Genomic DNA, 18,810 nt, shown 5'->3' with positions numbered 1-18,810 from the left:
TAATAGGACATTAATAATTATGCTAATATGGATGGGGAAAATTTACAAGGGAATGACCCCAAAGAACTACAGATAACTAAGAATTGCTAAGACTGAGAGAAATAACTCAGGGAAGAACATTACTGATTATCCAATACCAAGAGGTAAGCACACACACACATACACACACACATACACACATTTTATGTATGTATATATATGTGTATATATATATTAGGTTATATTTATATATTTAGGAATATACACACATACAAACACACATACATGTAAAAACAAAAAAAAACAAAGAAAAAGCGGCCATGAATTTGAATGAGAGCTGGAGGGAGGAATGCATGGGAGGGGTAGAGGAAAAAGGGGGAAGGGGAAAGTAATGCCATTATATTATAATCTCAAAAATATATGTAAAATATTAAGCTTCACAGGCAGAATGAAGCATTGTATTTTTGTATAGACCTTTTTTATTTTAACTTTTTGTTCATGATGAGATTGTAATTTAATCACATTGCTTCTGCCTTCCATTTCCTCCCTCCAAACTCTCCCCTAGACCTCTCCCAGATCCTCTTCAAATCCAAGACCCCCTTTTTATTTATTGTTATTGTGTGTGTGTGCGCGCATGCGTGTATATTCATAAATATAATATGTTGAGCCCATATGATGTTATTTGTATGTATGCTTTCAGAACTGACCATTTGATACTGGAAAGCCAGGTGAGATGCTTGTCCCTGGGGAGGGCCACCTCTCCCAACTCCAGTTTACTGAGTTGTCTCTAGTTCTTTGTGTAAGCCTAAATCCCCGTGTGTCTTTCATTGTCTTGTGTGGTGTTTGTGTTGGTGTCCTTGTTTAGCTCGTGTTTGAGAGTTCATGTTGGTGAGACTATACATGCATAGCTTCTGATGCTACTCATGGTACCAGAAGGTACGGTGCATGCCTCCAAAGGATAAATGTCACCAATAATCCTACCCTATGATGTCTATGATCAACAGTAAACATGATGTGATAACCCTACTGGTGCCATAGTGGCACACATATCTTGGTGGTAACTAATAGCTCTCTAATTGGGCTTTGGACACATTTTATAAGAGAGGTATCATTTCTAGCACTAGAAACCTAAGTGTTAGTGAAATCATGGTGATTAAAGAAGAATCCACAACTATTTTACTAACCAGCATAATTTCCAACAACACTATTATATATAGTTTAAATCTATATTCTGTGATTTAAAAAAATCATTGTGTTACTGATGGGGTACATAGATTAGGGCTTTGATGAAGATTAAGGTTGTGGTTGTTAGAGGTTTGATGAAGCCTTGCTTTCTTTTCCTGGAATGAAACTCAGGGTCATACCTGAAAGGCAGAAGAGGATAAGAGATTCTTTTTCTAAATGAGCACTTCCATGTGGTCTTGGTGAGCTGAGCAGTATCATTCCAGTGGAAGAGTTTCTCCCACTGCCTCCTCATGCAGTTCCCATGTGTATCAGTACCCTACAAAAAAAGAGGAAGCCTGAGACAACAAGAGCTTCCCTAGAAATACAGAAAGAAGTGGGAGATGGCTCAGCCCAGTAAAGTGCTTGCCTTGCAAATACAAAGACCTGAGAGCTCCACCCTAGAAACCCATATAAAACAGCTGGGCTTTTTATATATGTGGAGGCATACAATTTCAATTCAAGCTTTAGAGAAGCAGACAATCGGATTCTGGAGGCTCAGGGTTCAGGCAGTTCCTGAACTACTTGGCACTTCCAAGGTCAGTGAGAAACTCTGACTAAATAAATGTAGGAGGGAGTGGATAGAACTTGAGGGTTATTTCTGACCTCTTAACCTCCACAAACACGTACATCCAAACCTAAATGTACATCCAAATGTACCTTCAAAACACACAGGGCTTGGGGGGAGAGAAGGGGAGGGTTCACAGAAATTATGTTCCTTCATTTCCATCCTGCTCATGTTCATCTTCCAGGGAATGGAAGATGGTAGAAGTTTCCCTTCCCCAAAACCAAAGTGAAGAGGGGGCAAGAGAAACCGTCACAAGAATAAGTGATCTCCAGCACAAGGAAAAACTGATTCATCACTGTGGCACTGCTTGTCTGCCATATTGGTTGGTCAGCTCCAAAATGACTGTAGGCAAGTTTATGGGCATTGTGAGAGGCTTTTTGGTGGGGTTTTGTGAATCCAAGTTCCCAAAGACAAGATAGGTACTGTGACTGTTCAGCCACAGTGAAGTTCAGTGGTCAGAAAAAGGGGGAAATCCCATAACCCAATGGGAGGAGTACCAAAGTATGTACACTCATCTTTTTTATTTTCCTTTTTTTCTATTATTAGGTATTTTCCTCATTTACATTTTCAATGCTATCCCAAAGGTCCCCCATACCCACTCCCCCATCCCCTACCCCCTCCCACTCCCCCTTTTTGGCCCTGGTGTTCCCCTGTACTGGGGCATATAAAGTTTGCAAGTCCAATGGGCCTCTCTTTGCAGTGATGGCCGACTAGGCCATCTTTTGATACATATGCAGCTAAAGACAAGAGCTCCCGGGTACTGGTTAGTTCATATTGTTGTTCTACCTATAGGGTTGCAGTTCCCTTTAGCTCCTTGGGTAGTTTCTCTAGCTCCTCCATTGGGGGTCGTGTGACCCATCCAATAGCTGACTGTGATCATCCACTTCTGTGTTTGCTAGGCCCCGGCATAGTCTCACAAGAGAGAGCTATATCTGGGTCCTTTCAGCAAAATCTTGCTAGTGTATGCAATGGTGTACACTCATCTTTACAAGAGTCCATCTTCTGGTTGCTCACAGATTATCCATACACTGACTATAGTCATTCTTTCCACTCAATGAATCCTTTACTTGAGAATTGGATGGTAGTCACCAGATCCAACTCTGTATTCAGATGGGGTGCATTAGGTGGCTCATGTGTCTATCCAAACCTACAGAAAGAGAGCTTTAAAAGGGTTGGAGAAGGGACTGGAGGAGCTGAGGGGGTTTGCAGACCCATGGAGGAAGCAACAGTGCCAACAGGAAAGACCCCTCGGAGCTCCCAGAGACTGGACCACCAACCAAAGAACACACAAGGTTAACCCATGGAGCTAGCCGCATATGTAGCACAAGATGGCCTTGTTGGACATCAGTGGGAAGAGAGACCCTTGGGCCTGAGGGTGTTCAATGCCCCAATGTTGAGGAATGCCAGGACAGGAGGATGGGAGTGGGTGGGTGGGAAAGTACCCTCATAGAGACAGGGGAGGGGGGATGGGATAGGGGGTTTAGGAAGGGGAGACCTAGAAAGGGAAAAACATTTGAAATATAAATAAAGAAAATATCCAAGAAAAAAAATAAAGAAAAAAAACTTTAAAAAATTTTAAGAGGCTGGGTAGCTTTTTCTCTACTAAAGAACACAAAGGGGATGGGCCAAAGAAACAAACACAGATATTTCCACTCAAAAAAATGTCCCTTCTGGGTATTACCTAAAAGATCTAGTATGTCCTCTGTGTCTCTCCAGATTGTCAGAATGCCTATTCTCTACCCCTGGAACTTCACTGCAAAGTCTCTCTATAGTTCATTGCTCCTCTTTAATTTCTGCTGGCCTTAGTAGGGTCACATTCTCTGTATACACCATTACCATTTGATTAAAGAACTAAGGACACCACAAGAAGACCTACAGAGCTAACTAGCCTGAACTCATGGGACTCACAGAAATTCAACCACCAACCAAAGAGCATGTATGGACTGGACCTAGGCTCCCTACACACATGTAGCATATATACAGCTTGGTCTTTATGTGGGTTCTCCAACAATTGGAGTGGGGGCTGTCTCTGACTAGGACTCTGTTACCTGACTTTGGATTCCTTCCTATGGGTTCTCTTGTCTGGCCTCGGTGGGAAAGAATGTAATTAGTCCTGATGAAACTTGATGTGCTAGGGTGGGTTGGTACCTGGGAGGTCTCCTCTGAGATGAGGAGTGGAGAATGAGAGAAGGAGGGTAGAACTGGGAGGAGAGGAGGGAGGGGCTATGACTGGGCTGTAAAGTGAATAAATTAATTAATGAAAGGAACTTAATCAGAACCAATGCATATCTCTGGAGCTCTTTCTTGATTTGGCTTCTCACTTCTTGGCATCCAGCTCTGCAAGCCCCAGCCTTTAGCTGAAATCCCACTCTGATCTGCTTCTCCAGGTTGCTAGAAGCATTTCTCACTGTTTGGGCTTCTCTTTCTGCCATAATGTCAAAAATCCTTCAATGCAGAAAACTGGAACAACCATCAGACTCACCACGTGTTTCTTTTCTGTTTGGATTGGAGTTATGCAATTTTTTTATCATTTCACATAGTTTTTCATGTATAGTGCATGAAACATGATAAAATAAACCAGTAAACAAGAAGACAAGCTAGTATTTAGAAAGAACAAAACAAGCACATGATATAAAATCATAGGTGTTATGGACGGAGATGTCATTATCATATTATGAAACAAACATGCCAAAGACATAGTTCAAGATCAAAGAAAGCAAGAGGAATTTGCCCATAGATCAGAAACTATAGAACTAAAACAAAATTGAAATTTCAGCAATTGAATTAAAAAACACAATGGATTCTTCAACAGTATATTAAAACAAGTTGAAAAACATTTTAAATTGAAACACACAGAGGGATAGAAAAGGCAGACTATGCCAGAGAATATAATGGAGCTTGCAAAGTAAGAAAGATAACAAGTGGGTCGATAACAACACTAAAAGACATATGGGGCAGGGCTTCCCTAAGTCTGACAAAACTGCTGCGATAAATATTTAAGAATCTTTGCAAATTCCAGTCAGGATAAAGAAGAAAATTATGCATCAGCACATCACCTTTAATAGAAGAAAACAGTGTGTGAAGCATCCTGCAATCTAGAGGGGAAAAGCCATCCACACGTGCAGGCAATCCACGCTATTGAACGAAGGCAGAGGACAGGAAACCATGTGGCTGTGTCCAGGAGATGATGGCTGAGTTATATCTGAACTATAGTAGGATTTTATTTGATAGACTAAAGCATAAAGATGGAAGCACTGATAGTCTAGAGTTCCCAGGTCAGGACCTGTGGTTCTGTAGCAATAGAGTACAATTACATGCTGAAATCGCAACTGGAAGATAGAGACATATGATGATCTTGAAGACATCCTTGTGAATTGGATTTTCTGCTAAAGGTTGTGAAGAAGTAAGGCTGAAGGAATGGATCTGTACTTAAAAGTGCTTGCTGACTTTGCTAGGGACACAAGTTTGGTCCCCAGGGATCACATCAGTGGCCTAGAACTATCTGCCTTTCCATCTCCAGGAAATCTGACATCATCTTCTGACTCCTGTGGGTACCTGTATATAAATACACACACACACACACACACACACACACACACACACACACACACACACACACACATATATATGCATGTGCACCCACCCATATACATAATTAAAAATAAAAATCTTTTTACATTTTTATAAAGGTAGTAAAGGATCATCAACACTTCTTTTAAATAAGGGCAGTGACTCAAGATGCTATTGCTTATTTTTTCAAGGCAAGGAACAGATAGTGATAAATAGAAATCCAGGTCTCTTTGTAGAACTTTTTTACAGGCTTTGGAATAGTCTTCATGCCCATCCTCAAAAACACCTTAGGTGATCACATGTCTTGCGTTTGTGCATCCATCTCGGTGCTATATTATACTTATTAACTTGCATATCCTGAGCTAAATGTCTTATTAACTTTTTGTGTTTATGTGTATGTGCAGTATATGAAAGTAGAATGGGGACTCTGAGAGATGTTCTAAAGGGAGTAGGGAGAGGCAACAGAAAGGATAATGGAGTATATATGACATGATAGTGTAAGGAGGGAATAGTCTAAGGAATGTAGGGTACTAGGACTATTCAAGGAGAAGGAAATGGAAGGCAGTGGAAGTGGGGAATAAGAACAAAGTATAATTATACATGGAATGTAGACTATGGAATATACAATATAGAAAAATTTGTATTATAAAATAGAATTTTAAATATAGATTATAGAACATGGAATATGGAAGATGGAAGATGGAATATATAATGTATAACATATGATATATAATAATATACAAAATAGAATATGGAATATAAAATATAAACTTGACTATACAATATATTATATAACATGCAACATACATACAACATAATATATTACATATTTATCATATATCATATCACATTTCACAGCTCATATCATATATCACTTATCACTTATCACATATCACATATCAATTATATATCATATATCACATATCATGGATCATATATTATATATTATACACTATATAATTTATTATACATTATGTATTACTTATTATAGTGTATATATTAAAATGTCATGATGAAACTCATTATTTGTTTTTTCCCTTTTTTATAATTAGGTATTTATTTCATTTACATTTCCAATGCTATCCCAAAAGTCCCCCACACCCTCCCCCACTCACTCCCCCACCCACCCACACCCACTTCTTGGCCCTGGCGTTCTGCTGTACTGAGGCATATAAAGTTTGCATGACCAATGGGCCTCTCTTTCCACTGATGGCCAACTAGGCCATCTTCTGATACATATGCAGCTAGAGACATGAGCTCTGGGGGGGGGGGGTAGTTCATATTGTTGTTTCACCTATAGGGTTGCAGATCCCTTTAGCTCCTTGGGTACTTTCTCTAGCTCCTCCATTGGGGGCCCTGTGATCCATCCAATAGCTGACTGTGGAGACTCATTATTTGTACGCTTGCTAAAACATCAGTGTCAAGGCAGAGAGATGATTCAGCAGTAAAAGCACTTGCCAAGCAAGCCTGATACCTTGAGTTCAGTCCACAGAACTCATGTACATGGGCAGAATGTGTGGTATGGATCTGTAATTCTAGCACTCCTCTGGAGAGATGGGATAGGGAGACAGAAGAATCCCTCAGAAGCTCATGATACAGCTGTTCTGGGGTGTGAAGGGTGATGAAGACAAGAGAGACTCTTGCTCAACAAGCTAGAGAATGAGAACTGATTCCCAAATGTTGACCTCTGACCTCCACAGGTATAGCACAACACCAGGTACATGCCCCTCTTTCTTACAGATAAAGTAAATATGAAAAAAAGAGCCCTCAGAGTTTTACCTGGGAAGAGAGATGGGACAGGCCTCTTCCCCATGTCTTTCTCTTCTCTTTTTCTCTTTTCTCTCTTTTCTCTTTTCTCTTTTTTCTCTTTCTTTTCTCTTTTCTCTTTCCCCTCCCCCTCCCCTCCCCTCCCCCTCCCCTCCCCCTCCCCCTCCCCTCCCCTCCCCTCCCCTCCCCTCCCCTCTTCTCTTCTCTTCTTTTCTCTTCTCTTCTCTTCTCTTCTCTTCTCTTTTTTTCTCTTTCCCCTCCCCTCCCTTCCCCTCTCTCCTCTCCTCCCCTCCCCTCCCTTCTCCCTGTTCCCTCTCCCTCTCCCTCTTCCCCTCTCTCTCCTTCTCCCTCTCCCCCTCTCTCCATTTCTCTCTTGAGTGTGCTCATTCCTATCTTTTGCCCAGCTACCATGTACTCATCTTCTGGGAAGCCACTCAAAGGTGACAATTTCCATTAATTTCTCAGGAAAAATATTTTCCACATACCTAGACTATTTTTAAAATTGTCTCACTACAGTTAGGATTTTTTTTTCATAGTCCCCCATGCAATGGCACTAGCAATGTGTACTCTGTAATATCAGCATCCTGTACTAGCCTACGAACATCCACAGGCAGGACTAGCTTTACTCATTACCTAGAAGAAAATCCAGCCAGAAACATTACTCCATCCTCATTGTAGGGGGAAAAAAAGAAGAATCAGGGATTGGGAGGTGGATCAAATACTGTTGCACAGGTAGGAAGACTAGCGGTCAGAGTCAGCAACCATGTAAATGCCAGGTGGTTTGTGATAGCTTGCATGTATTCCAGTGCTTGGAAGAATGAAACAGATGATGCCTGGAAGAATCTGGCTAGATAGAATATTTGAATTCATGATTTCTGTGTTCATGTGAAAGATCCTGCCACAATATATAAAGTGGAAATCAATACAATTAGATTTTTGACATCAACCTTTGTCCCTCACATGCAAGTGCACTCAAATACATGCAACCCTGCCCATATATGTGAACATGCAGAAACACACACACACACACAAATCAGATGAAGGGACAATTTCACTTTGGCCTTGAAAATGTTGACTCAGAAATGATGATATGTCTGTTATGGGTTCTTAGCCAAGGCAAGTCATGTGGCTTCACCAAAACTCATAAGGTCAGGAAAGTGCGGCACTGAGATGTACCAAGAGGACTTGGAATCGTGGATGACAAAGCAGATTAGCCTTGCAACAAATGTAGGATAGAGCCCTATATTTTAAGGATTAAATAATGTATGGGTAAAGCACTTTGAAACCTGTGGAACATTCCACAGGCATTACTTCTTGGCTATAGTAGAAGCATAATGGTATGGATGTTCAGAAAAGGGAGGCAGTAAATCAAACATGAGAAGTTAGGAGAGGGGAGTCTCCATATGGATGATGATAAAGGTAGAATACATAGAAACTTGGCATGGGGAAGCAGGGATCCCAGGTGTCAGGGATGGCAAGTGTCCGAACCATATAGCAAAAGGCACATCTAAGGACTGACATGTGCAGTGGACCTTGAAAAGGAAGCATATGTTCATATAGAGTCTCTCTGGAAAGGTGTCAGCTGGTGAAGAACATGCCAAGTGATGACAGGTACAGAAGAGAAGATACCCACTGGGAAGGAGCACAGAGATTTCCTGGATGCAGAGGAGCCAGACCAGAGGAGCACAGTCATGCTAGCAGTAGGGTAGTGGGATGAGTCTTCACTCTCTCGAGAGCTCAGAACACAGCCTAGATCCTGAGTTCTTTGTTTCTTGTGCAACCCAGAAAGAGCCACAGAGATGAGATCATCGCCACCATTTGAACAGCAGAAATGCTCAGTCTCATGCTGTCAGGGAAGCTGTCACTATGGAAAAGAAAAGGAGAAAGTCCCCAAATTAGTGTTGAATTTCATCCAAGAACTGTCAATATTTTTGGAAGCCCCCAGAGAACAAATGCTTTCTTGATCCTGGCGAGATATGAAGTGCTGAAAAGAGACTATCTCCAGGCTGATTGATGGTGGCCAGTCAGTGCAACATTCAATAGGTTACATTAAAGACAGACAGTTGGCTGCTTGGAAAGAGAACAAAATGCACCAGGTATGTGCTGATAAGAACATGTGGGAAACCTTTCAGAGCATTCAAAGCAGAACACATGTGGCTTGTCTGTGTATGTCTGAAGCCTGGGTTTTCCTACCTTTTGCACTAACTTGTTAAAGAGAAGGATCATAAACTATATTTCCTCCAGGTCATCTCATTATGGGACTACCCAAAGGTCTTGGTTACTGTAGTTTCATCTGGAGTCATGCCATGCAACTCACAATGAGGAATACTTTCTAAATATATGGAAAACCTATAGGAAAGTCACAACTAGTAATGGTAAGATAATTAGCCTCTCTCTGGGACACTAAATTCTTAGATTTCTTAAAGGGGAAATTTTCAGAGACTGTGTGCTGACTCCACCTCTGCATCTGGCAGTAGTTCTTCTTAGTAATGAGATCTGGATAGTAAATCTGTCTCTGTTCAGATCTACTATTCCTGATGCACTTGGGGAGTGGGTGCCTTCATCATGATTCTTTTTGTTAAAGAGAAATAGGGAGATAAACTTAATAACACAGGACTCAATTTCAGCTACTGCTTGGAAAACCACACTTAATGATATGTCTATGAGGTATTCCTTTAATAGGCTCATGTACTTAAGGTCCATTCTCTTGCTTGTGGCAGTATTTATGAAGACACTGGGAACCTTAAGATAAAGGAGCTAGTTAAAGGAAATGGGCCACTGGCAGACAGGACTTTCAGGGGAGGTTGTCCCTATCTCATATACATCTATCTATCTATCTATCTATCTATCTATCTATCTATCTATCTATCTATCTACCATATATCTACACATATATATTTATCTATGTCATCTAGTTATATCTATAACTATACCTATATATACTACATATCATTCTTCTATATATTATCTATGTATATCTATATATCATTTATTGATATTGATCTTTCTATCATCTATCACTATTTCTACTTTCTCTTTGTGTGTGTGTGTGTGTGTGTGTGTGAGTGAGTGAGTGTGTGTGTGTGTTTCACCTGGTGTAAAGATGGAATTTCTACTGCCAATTAATGCTGTGCTCTTTGATCAAGCAACCTTCAAGTTCATACTCCTGTATACTCTCTAGGCTTAGTGATGGAGTAATGGGTGGGTCTAGATCATGCCTTCTCATTGTAAACTACCCTATCAGTACATCACTCTGTGCCTCTAGTCTCCCTTCATTGCATTTATTGTGTTACAGAGAGTGTTGACATTATTACCACTAATGAAATATGAGCTCATGTGATAAAGCAGTGTTTGGTAAAACTTAGAGAGTTCTTTTTCCATAAAATGCAGTTTTTCCTATGACAGGCATGACCACAGGAAAATAATTTATTGAAAATGCACAGGATTGAGAAAGCGGTGGGGAAAGAAGCAGAGATAGGGGGGAGAAACCTGCAGAAGAGGGCTAGCCATACCCAAATGACCTTGTAGCTGAGACCTGCCAAAGCACTGGAATTTGGCATGTAGAAGGGTTAATGTGAGCAAGAACAGGCAGGAGAACTGGTGGAGCAGGACCTGTTCCTTTCTGCCATTCCAAACACAGTGCTGGCAAAGAAAGGCTGGAGACCAAAGAGGTACAAAAGAGACCACGAGAAACCAATGGTTCAGGTGAAAGCAATCTTCCACTCTTCTGTATATCTATGGATCGCCATGAATACCATTACCCTGCATGCCTGAGTCTTAATCTCTGTACACTGAACTGGAGGCTTTTGGAGAGGAAATTCTTCGTACAAGGTCTTTATCTTATTAGGTATTCACTAAGCATCTGTTTAATGGGTGAAAAGGAGTAAGTAAGTGAATGTAAGACAAATTATATTCCTTTCACGGGGCAGAATTCTAATAAAATATATTATGTAGATTATACACATTAAATCAATATAAATGCACATAGAGGGTCAAAGAGTTTCTAAATATCAATTATTATGGCAAATTATCTATGAAAAAACATTGCTGAAGATGTTTTGAAAAAGGAACCTCAGAAAAACAACAAAAAATTCTCTTGTTTCTCATTCAGCTACTGATTACCCCACATTTCTATTTAAACATTGTTAATGTGTCTTCTGAAATTGCCTCTTGATTGACACCCCAAGTAACACCCCAGGCCTCATGCTGCAAACTCAGCTAGCTAGCTCCTTTCACACTTAACAGCTAATTTCAGAGGTGAGACTCAGTACACAGGTCCGTGAATAGCCAAGACATTTAAATTTATCTGAGATTTTTCAGGCTGTACCCCCCTGTAGTTCCCATGGGGTTCATACAGTGATTCGGGCTTAGGTGGAACATGTTGTGTCCATGTTTTCTGACCTCGCCTTCCCAGCCCTGATAGAATATGAATAACAAAGTCTGCTCTTCAAATACAGCAGAAAGCTGATGGTAGAAAAGTTAGCATTCGTTGAAGCTGCAGAAGACATTGAACTTGTGGTTGGACACAGTGAGACGCTGGTCTTGAAGATTAGAGAAGGGTGATTACATTTTCTTATAGTTGGGGGTTTGAAGGGTAAGACAGAGTACACACTGGTAGGAATGTGTGTATTCTGCACACATTGGGATTTGATATGAGAGGCACAAAGTGTATGTTCAGAGTGGTTTAGGCCAAGTTACAGAAGCAGGGCATGTGTTCTGTGAAGAGTTGTTTGGGCTGTCAGCACATGGTGTGTGTGTGTGTGTGTGTGTGTGTGTGTGTGTGTAGGGCTGACACCTTCTTCATTCCCTCCCAAATGGAGTTTCAAAATTCCTCTGCCGTGGCACCTCTGCCTCACCAGAGACCTGAAATTTTATTTTGTCATGTCTAATTTAGCAAATTCTTCACATAATCAGTCTAACCATACTTTGTCCTAAGGAGCAAAACACTGACAGTATGAGAACTCATTCTTGAAATTGGCATGCTGTAGGTTTCCCTTTCCTTTAGCTGGAGATAACTCTAGGAGAGTAAATACCAAATAGGTGAATGAGCGGAGCACTTGCCATCTCAGAGTTAACAGGAGAGCCTGTGGTAGGGAGAAAAACAAGCAAACCTATCTTTCTTGGGCAAAGAATACATTTTATGTAGGTACATAGAAATGTAAGTGAACTGGAGGTATTGGTTCCACTCATATGACTAAAATTACACACAGATCAGCACATACATACATACAGGCACCCACTTGTGTGTACATCCAGTATAGGCATAAATACACACATATGCATATGTACACACGTGCACACGCGCACACACACACATATATTCATACCCTATAAATTCTTCTGGTCTCTGAACCCATCTTAGCAATTTCTCTCTTTCTCTTCCTCTCTCTGTCTCTCCCTCTCCTATGTGGCTTGGTGGTACTTACTCAGTCCATGCACCCATTGTCTCCCAAAACACACATGCTCAAGCAAGTATACACACGGGTGCACACTGATGTGTAAGCATGCACCCAAGGCAGGTGTGCACGTATAGTTTACCACACCACAGACTACAGGGCAGATGTCTCCTGCTCTCCTCTGAATACTTTTTGAGGAGTTGGTTTCCATCTTTGCCTGTTTTTTCTGCATGTCTCTCTCCTCCATTAATCTCTCAAAGGCACACAGAAACTCCTCTTATACATACCATGCCCACATATTTCTTCCATTGCTTGATCAATACACTTCTGGACTCTAAGAACTGTTTAGGGATGTTTCTGGGGAATGTTAAAAAGACATAGAATTGCTAATCCTTACCAGAATTCAGTGTTATGATCACATCATTTCTTCTGGGACAGTACTGTAGGATAGTACCAGATGATGAGAATGGCACTGTGACTTTGTCACCACCTGGCCATAAGATCACAAGTAAATCTTCTGATCATTTTGTATTTGCAGCTCCTCAGGGATGGTGAGGATGCCCAAACCTGCCTCATGAGCTTTCAAAACGGAATCATGGGGAAGACTGGTTCTAATTCTTCTCTGCCTCTTAATGGTGTGTAAGTCTGCCAGATCACTCTGTGTGCCATCACCCTCAAATGGTATGGCAGATGCAGGACAGATGTCAGTGAGATGGGTGGCTAGACTGCGTGCGGGTCAGAGCATGCCCCATCTGACTCCGACTGCCTGTGACACTCCTGGCATGTGAGCACTAGAGAATATTTAGTCTTCCCATGCCTCAGTCTCTGCTCAGCCCCTCAGATCCACTGACATTGGTGGCACCCACTTCTAGCATCAGAGAGAACCCTGGAACAGGTGCAAGAGAGGTAGGGAGGGTTTGATGCAAATGCCAGAAATGTGCCTAGCAAATAGGTAGAGCTTCATAAATGTTGTTTATTATTAGTGTTGCAATTCTCTGAAAGAACATGAGTTACAGTCACCTATTGACTATTGACATGCAATCTAATCTGAGGCCAACTGACTCATCTGAGTTTACAGAACCAACAGAGATTAGGGGGTCAAGCATAGGAACTAGGAAGCTCAGCCAAGCTCTGTCCACTTGTCAGGTTGCCCTATGGAGGATATGAAGCTGTAATCGAAGACAGTTTCCTAACATAGTGCCTTGCTGCTTTGACAATATCAGGTAATACCAGGGCCAGGAAGTGGGAGTGGGTGGATTGGGGAGCAGGGGTGGAGGGAGGGGATAGGGGATTTTTCAGAGGGGAAACTAGGAAAGGGATAACATTTGAAATGCAAATAAAGAAAATATCTGATAAAAAATTAATTAATTAAAAAAAGAAAAAGTGAATTTGACTCTACCAACAAAAATGGTTATTGTAATAACCCTGTAATGCATTCATTTTTCCTGAAGGCTTGGGAAACAGTAGACTATGCAAAGCAAGCAAACAGAAAGACACACCTGTTGTCCTGTGGTCTGAAATTCTAGCATCCTCTCGAAAAAAGAGATTGGGTCCAGCCACAAGAGATGCAGGGCTGTGTGGCACTGGAGCAAGGCTGGAAATGAGTACAAGTGTAGCTGTCTGCTCATTAGCTGAAGAAGGACAGAGTGCTCAGCCAGAGCCCAGCTCCAAAGACAAGATGACAGGGTCGTTTTTGACCATCAGAGCCTATATTTTCCACTCAATTTCATTGTTCATCCACATATTTAGGTGTCTTTATGCAGCCCTCCACAAAGAAAACCCAAGTCAGGAACAATAACAAATGCCTCTAACTGCCATATTTGGGGTACTGAGGCAGAGGGGTCAGGGGTTTGTATTCAATCTTGGCCACGCGGTGTGATTCTATCTCAAAAAACAGACAAAGCCCACTCCATGATCTTCTGTCTCAGGTATCAGCTTCTCTGGGAACAACAGAGCTGTGCTTGCTGATCATAGAACACTCTGGAGGACGAAGTCAGCTATATTTCATTTCTGGAGCAGATACAGTGATGGGTAGGTACTGAAGAAACAAGGGCTGAGCATGTGCTGAAGAGACAGCTGTCTAGAGATTATTCAGAAATGGCCTGGGGACAAATGTGCTTACCTGGTGTTGAGTAGATGGGACATAGAGAGTTTAAATAGCAGGCCACAGATTGTACTATTGTGAAACACAATGATTTGTATTGGGTTGGTTGGTACCCAGTGGGGCCTTCTCTTTCTTGTTCGAGAATGGGAGGGACGATGTGGGAGGGACGGTGTGAGGTGGCATTAAAATGAGAGGAGGGCTGTGAGTGGGATGTAAAGTGAATAAATAAATTAATTAATGGGAAAATATTAAAGTATTCCTTCCATTTGAGAGGCTGTAGAGCTACTGGTTAAGACAGTATTTTTGTCTCGTTCTAATAATATAAGAACAATGACACCCACTTGCAGAGCACTTGTGAATGTGCAGCATACTCGAAAAAGACTGGCCATCTTTCATCTCTAAAATTGGATGATTTGCCTAGCAGATTTCTCGGTGCTCAGGCACATACCCTGAAACTCCTTATCCTGTTTCTATATGTCCCTCTGTGGTGTCTGACTACTTCTTTCAGTAGCTCCAATTGGTTTATACCTGTAGCTCTCTGTCCATGGCTTTCAAGTAACACATCAATGAGCAGGAAGGACTGGGAAATCAATATTCCTGGATAGTCCTTGGTCAATGTCTAATGCAAGGGCTATGCAGCTCTCAGAAAGTACAGCTTCCTCATCTGAGGGAGACCAAACTCTCTGGAACATTCTGTACTCTCCAGAGTTTCCTGCCAGACTAAGCAGAAGAGTCCAATATAACAGCCTTCTTGGTTTCTTCTCCCTACCCATCTCTTCCCTTCTCCTGGGAACATTCTCTCAAAATCATTTGTCCATAAATATCTGGGTGAGTATCTGCTTATGGGAAAACATTCCTACCTTGATTTTGTTAGATTAACTATGCACTTACTAAAACCAAAAGGCTTACTTACTTATATGCCATTTTGCAGGATACAGGACAGCCAAACAAGAGTATATGCATAGGTATAAATTGTAAGATATGTGACTCTGAATGAGAATAGTAACAGAGAGAAGGAAAAGAGAGTTACCAATCAGGAAGGCTACAGCCCAAAGAGCTTAAATAATTCAGTGCCCAATTGCAGGACAGGAAGGGATGTGGAGAATCCCAGGGCAGCTTCCTATTCATGGCTTGCAAGATTGGAGACAGAGTAGACCTGGAAGTAAGGAGGAACATGAGGTGAAGGAGGGTTTGGACGTGATTGCATTGTTCTTCTGGGACATCCAGGTGGAAATCCTGCCACTCAGATGGTGACATTGAACAGGGAAGTTCCAGGCACGGAAGCTGTGTGAAGCTCAGGTGCTAAGTGTATGTATCTGGGCTAGGAATCTGTTAAAAGTAGCAAATCCGAAAACCCAAGGGAAAGTAGTCACAGGAGCCATATGTAGCTCAGGAAGTTAAAACTCGGAGAAACTAAACAAAATCCTTCCAAGGGTTTCTGATTGTTTTTCGTGTGCCCTTTCATACAAAATAGCCTTCTACCGTTGAACTAATGGGTTCCCGAACATCTCTATGATATTTTAATTGGCTTTATCGGCCCAGTTTATAAATGTGTCCAGTTGACACTTTGTTTCTTGTAGTCTCATTTTCCACATCTCGAAAATGGGTGTCTTTATCACCTAGGGCAACCACGATGAATAGTGGAGGCATTCCTCTAACCTGCCCATCACAGTGCTCTGACTACAATATGTTTTCAAATAAACATCATTCTCTTTTCAGGTATTCTAGGACTTCCTGCAAAGGCACAAGAGTGCCAGACAGGCAGAAAAAGTGATGGGGCTCTGCAATAGATTTATTCACAGCAGTTTTGATTCAAGTCTGTGGCAGATTTCCCTGAACTTGAGAATGCCTGAGCCTTCCAGAATACAAATGCACTTGACTCCAGACCCCTTACTATTTCTTTTTTGCCCTGTCACACAAGACCCTCTCCAACTCCTCCTCTAAAAGCCACGTGTCTCTCTGTCTTTTCTGAGCATCTTTTGAATGTGTTTTTTTTTCTCTCCCAGTTATTAACAGGACAGGTCCTGTCCACAAAGGCAGCATGGAGGTTCGGGTCCAACAGGAGCATCCCCATCACAGACCAGTTCCAAGCCTCTTCCTGGGAATGAGAACTGATGTCTTGTATCCATTGTGTCTTCACTTCTGTGACCACAAAAGGATCTATTCCTCCATCCCACTAACTTAGGATATCCAACTGCCTGGAAAACATTAACAACGTATTTCAATTCTACAGACTAAATCTACTATGTTGTTTGGTTCTAAAATCGGTAACTCTCCTCAAGTCATTTCCACGGAACCTTCTGCTTAACCAGTGCTGTTTCTTATTCTTACTGTTGCTGTTATCACTGAGGGTCCAGGCACAGTGAAAGAATCATAATCAAGACTGACTTGAGAGATACTTAGAAAGATAAAGCAATCATGGATGTTCTTCAAGGGACTAGGAACCCATTTATTGAACATCATGTATGTATCAGGCACTCTGCTGAATACATAACACATGACAGCCTCTAATCATTCTAACTATTGTATCAGGTAGTTGTTATGAGACTAATTACATAGACAAGGAAACTTCAACTAAACCTCTTTCTTCCTAGAATACGAGACAATGGTAGGTTTTATTTTTGTCAGTTAAATACACTAGTAATAACTCAGAATATCCAAACATGCATCAGGGTTGCATTAAGGAAAGGGAACCAAATGAATGCTTTCTTTCGGAGTATTTTTACCAATAGTAAGCCCCAGTTCGAATTCTCTACTTTGTCCCTGTGTTTTCTGTTTTCTGCTCTCTGTTGCATGTGTCTGAATCTGTGTCCCTATGTTTGCCTGATGTCTAACTGCCCCTGGTCCCTAACATAGAGCTCTGCTTTTTTTTTCATTGGTCAGTGCAGAAAACATCAGATGGAGAAGGAATAAGGAATACTTTATGGAGATCTTTAACAGAATTCGTTCTACAAGAGAATGAACTTTACTGACTCCAGCTGACTCAGACAACAAACAGCACTGCAGTTATCACTGCACACATAGTTATCAACCTATGCTTCCAGTATCCACAGTGAATATTTGTTTTGTAAAGTTGCTTTCAACTTATTTGTTGTTTTCAGCATTTATTAATATACCATCTATTTCCACATCCATTGCTCATAGGTTCAGAGCATGAAAGAGGACATAACTCAAAATTAAAGTCATGCATAACCTTAGGCTGAAATTTTTGATTACATGAGAAATTCAAGACAAGTAAGGCTAGTGGTTATATTGTTCTCTCAAAGGCAGGTGAAACAAACAGGCAAGTACACAGTAGGATAGCTGTCTTTTTAATTTTTTTTAAAAAGACAGTTTCTGGTATATTTTAGTGCTGGTAGTCCTGAAAGTCACCGAGATCCACCAGCCTCTGCCTCCCAAGTGATGGGACCAAAGGCATGTCCCCACATGGCTGGCCATTGGATAGGGGTCTTAAGTCTTATGTGACATAAAGCTCAGATGTGAGGTTCCAGTCTCTTTGAGCGTAAGGGATATTTTCAAAATAATCTATCACGATAGAGCTAAAGATTGTTCCTAAGAGGACCCGATATGATTTCTTTTCATCATCCATGAAAGAGAATTTAACATTTCTCTCAATCTGAAGGGAGAACCTGGATATCACTGAGGGGAAAACTTGTTCAGAAGCTGAAGCATAGTGGCTGACAATGCAGATTCCCTAAGTCACAAGCCACTGCTTATGACCATGCTCAGACCATAGAAATTCACAAGGAAACCAAGAACCATGGATTTAGGTGATTTTTGTGAAGTCTTTTAAAGTGGCTGATGGAAAATTAGGATAAACTCCTGAACTCATTGTTAATAAATCAAAGTATCAAAAAATAAAAATTTATATAAAATCACCAGACTCAGGAATTTGCTAAGAACTTCCTATAGAAATCACAGTCTCCTCACTGATATTTGATTACTTATGATCCTATATCTATAAAAATTCACACATGCGTGCGTACACACATACACACACACAGACACAGACAAGGACACACACTTACATGCACATTCATGCACTAAGGTATGCCTCTCTGGGTCTACTTTTTTTTAATTCTTAGTACTGGAACAAATGACTTTTATACAGGCATATGACTTCTTTGAAAAAGGAGACAACAGTTTCAAGCTTTTTCACATTATATGAACAAATTCTAGCAATGAGATGTAAATGAAAATGTTGT

General features: G+C 41.1%; 1 long non-coding RNA gene across 2 annotated transcripts; it reads left to right on the top strand.

Moving 5' to 3' along the window:
- The first annotated feature begins 12,459 nt into the window (after window positions 1-12,459).
- Gm30929 lies at window positions 12,460-18,502 on the top strand. Of its 2 annotated transcripts, XR_384151.2 has the most exons (4): window positions 12,460-13,136; window positions 13,648-13,724; window positions 14,430-14,532; window positions 16,612-18,502. It is a non-coding gene; the product is annotated as a predicted gene, 30929 (long non-coding RNA). The 2 variants fall into 2 exon arrangements; XR_384150.2 differs by having other exon boundaries at window positions 12,460-13,724.
- The last annotated feature ends 308 nt before the right edge of the window (window positions 18,503-18,810 follow it).

This window comes from Mus musculus, chromosome 15 (genome assembly GCF_000001635.26).
Source record: "Mus musculus strain C57BL/6J chromosome 15, GRCm38.p6 C57BL/6J".
In the NCBI taxonomy this organism is placed as follows: Eukaryota; Metazoa; Chordata; class Mammalia; order Rodentia; family Muridae; genus Mus; species Mus musculus.
The sequence above is the reverse complement of the archived record's forward strand: the minus strand, read 5'-3'. Positions and strand labels throughout refer to the sequence as shown.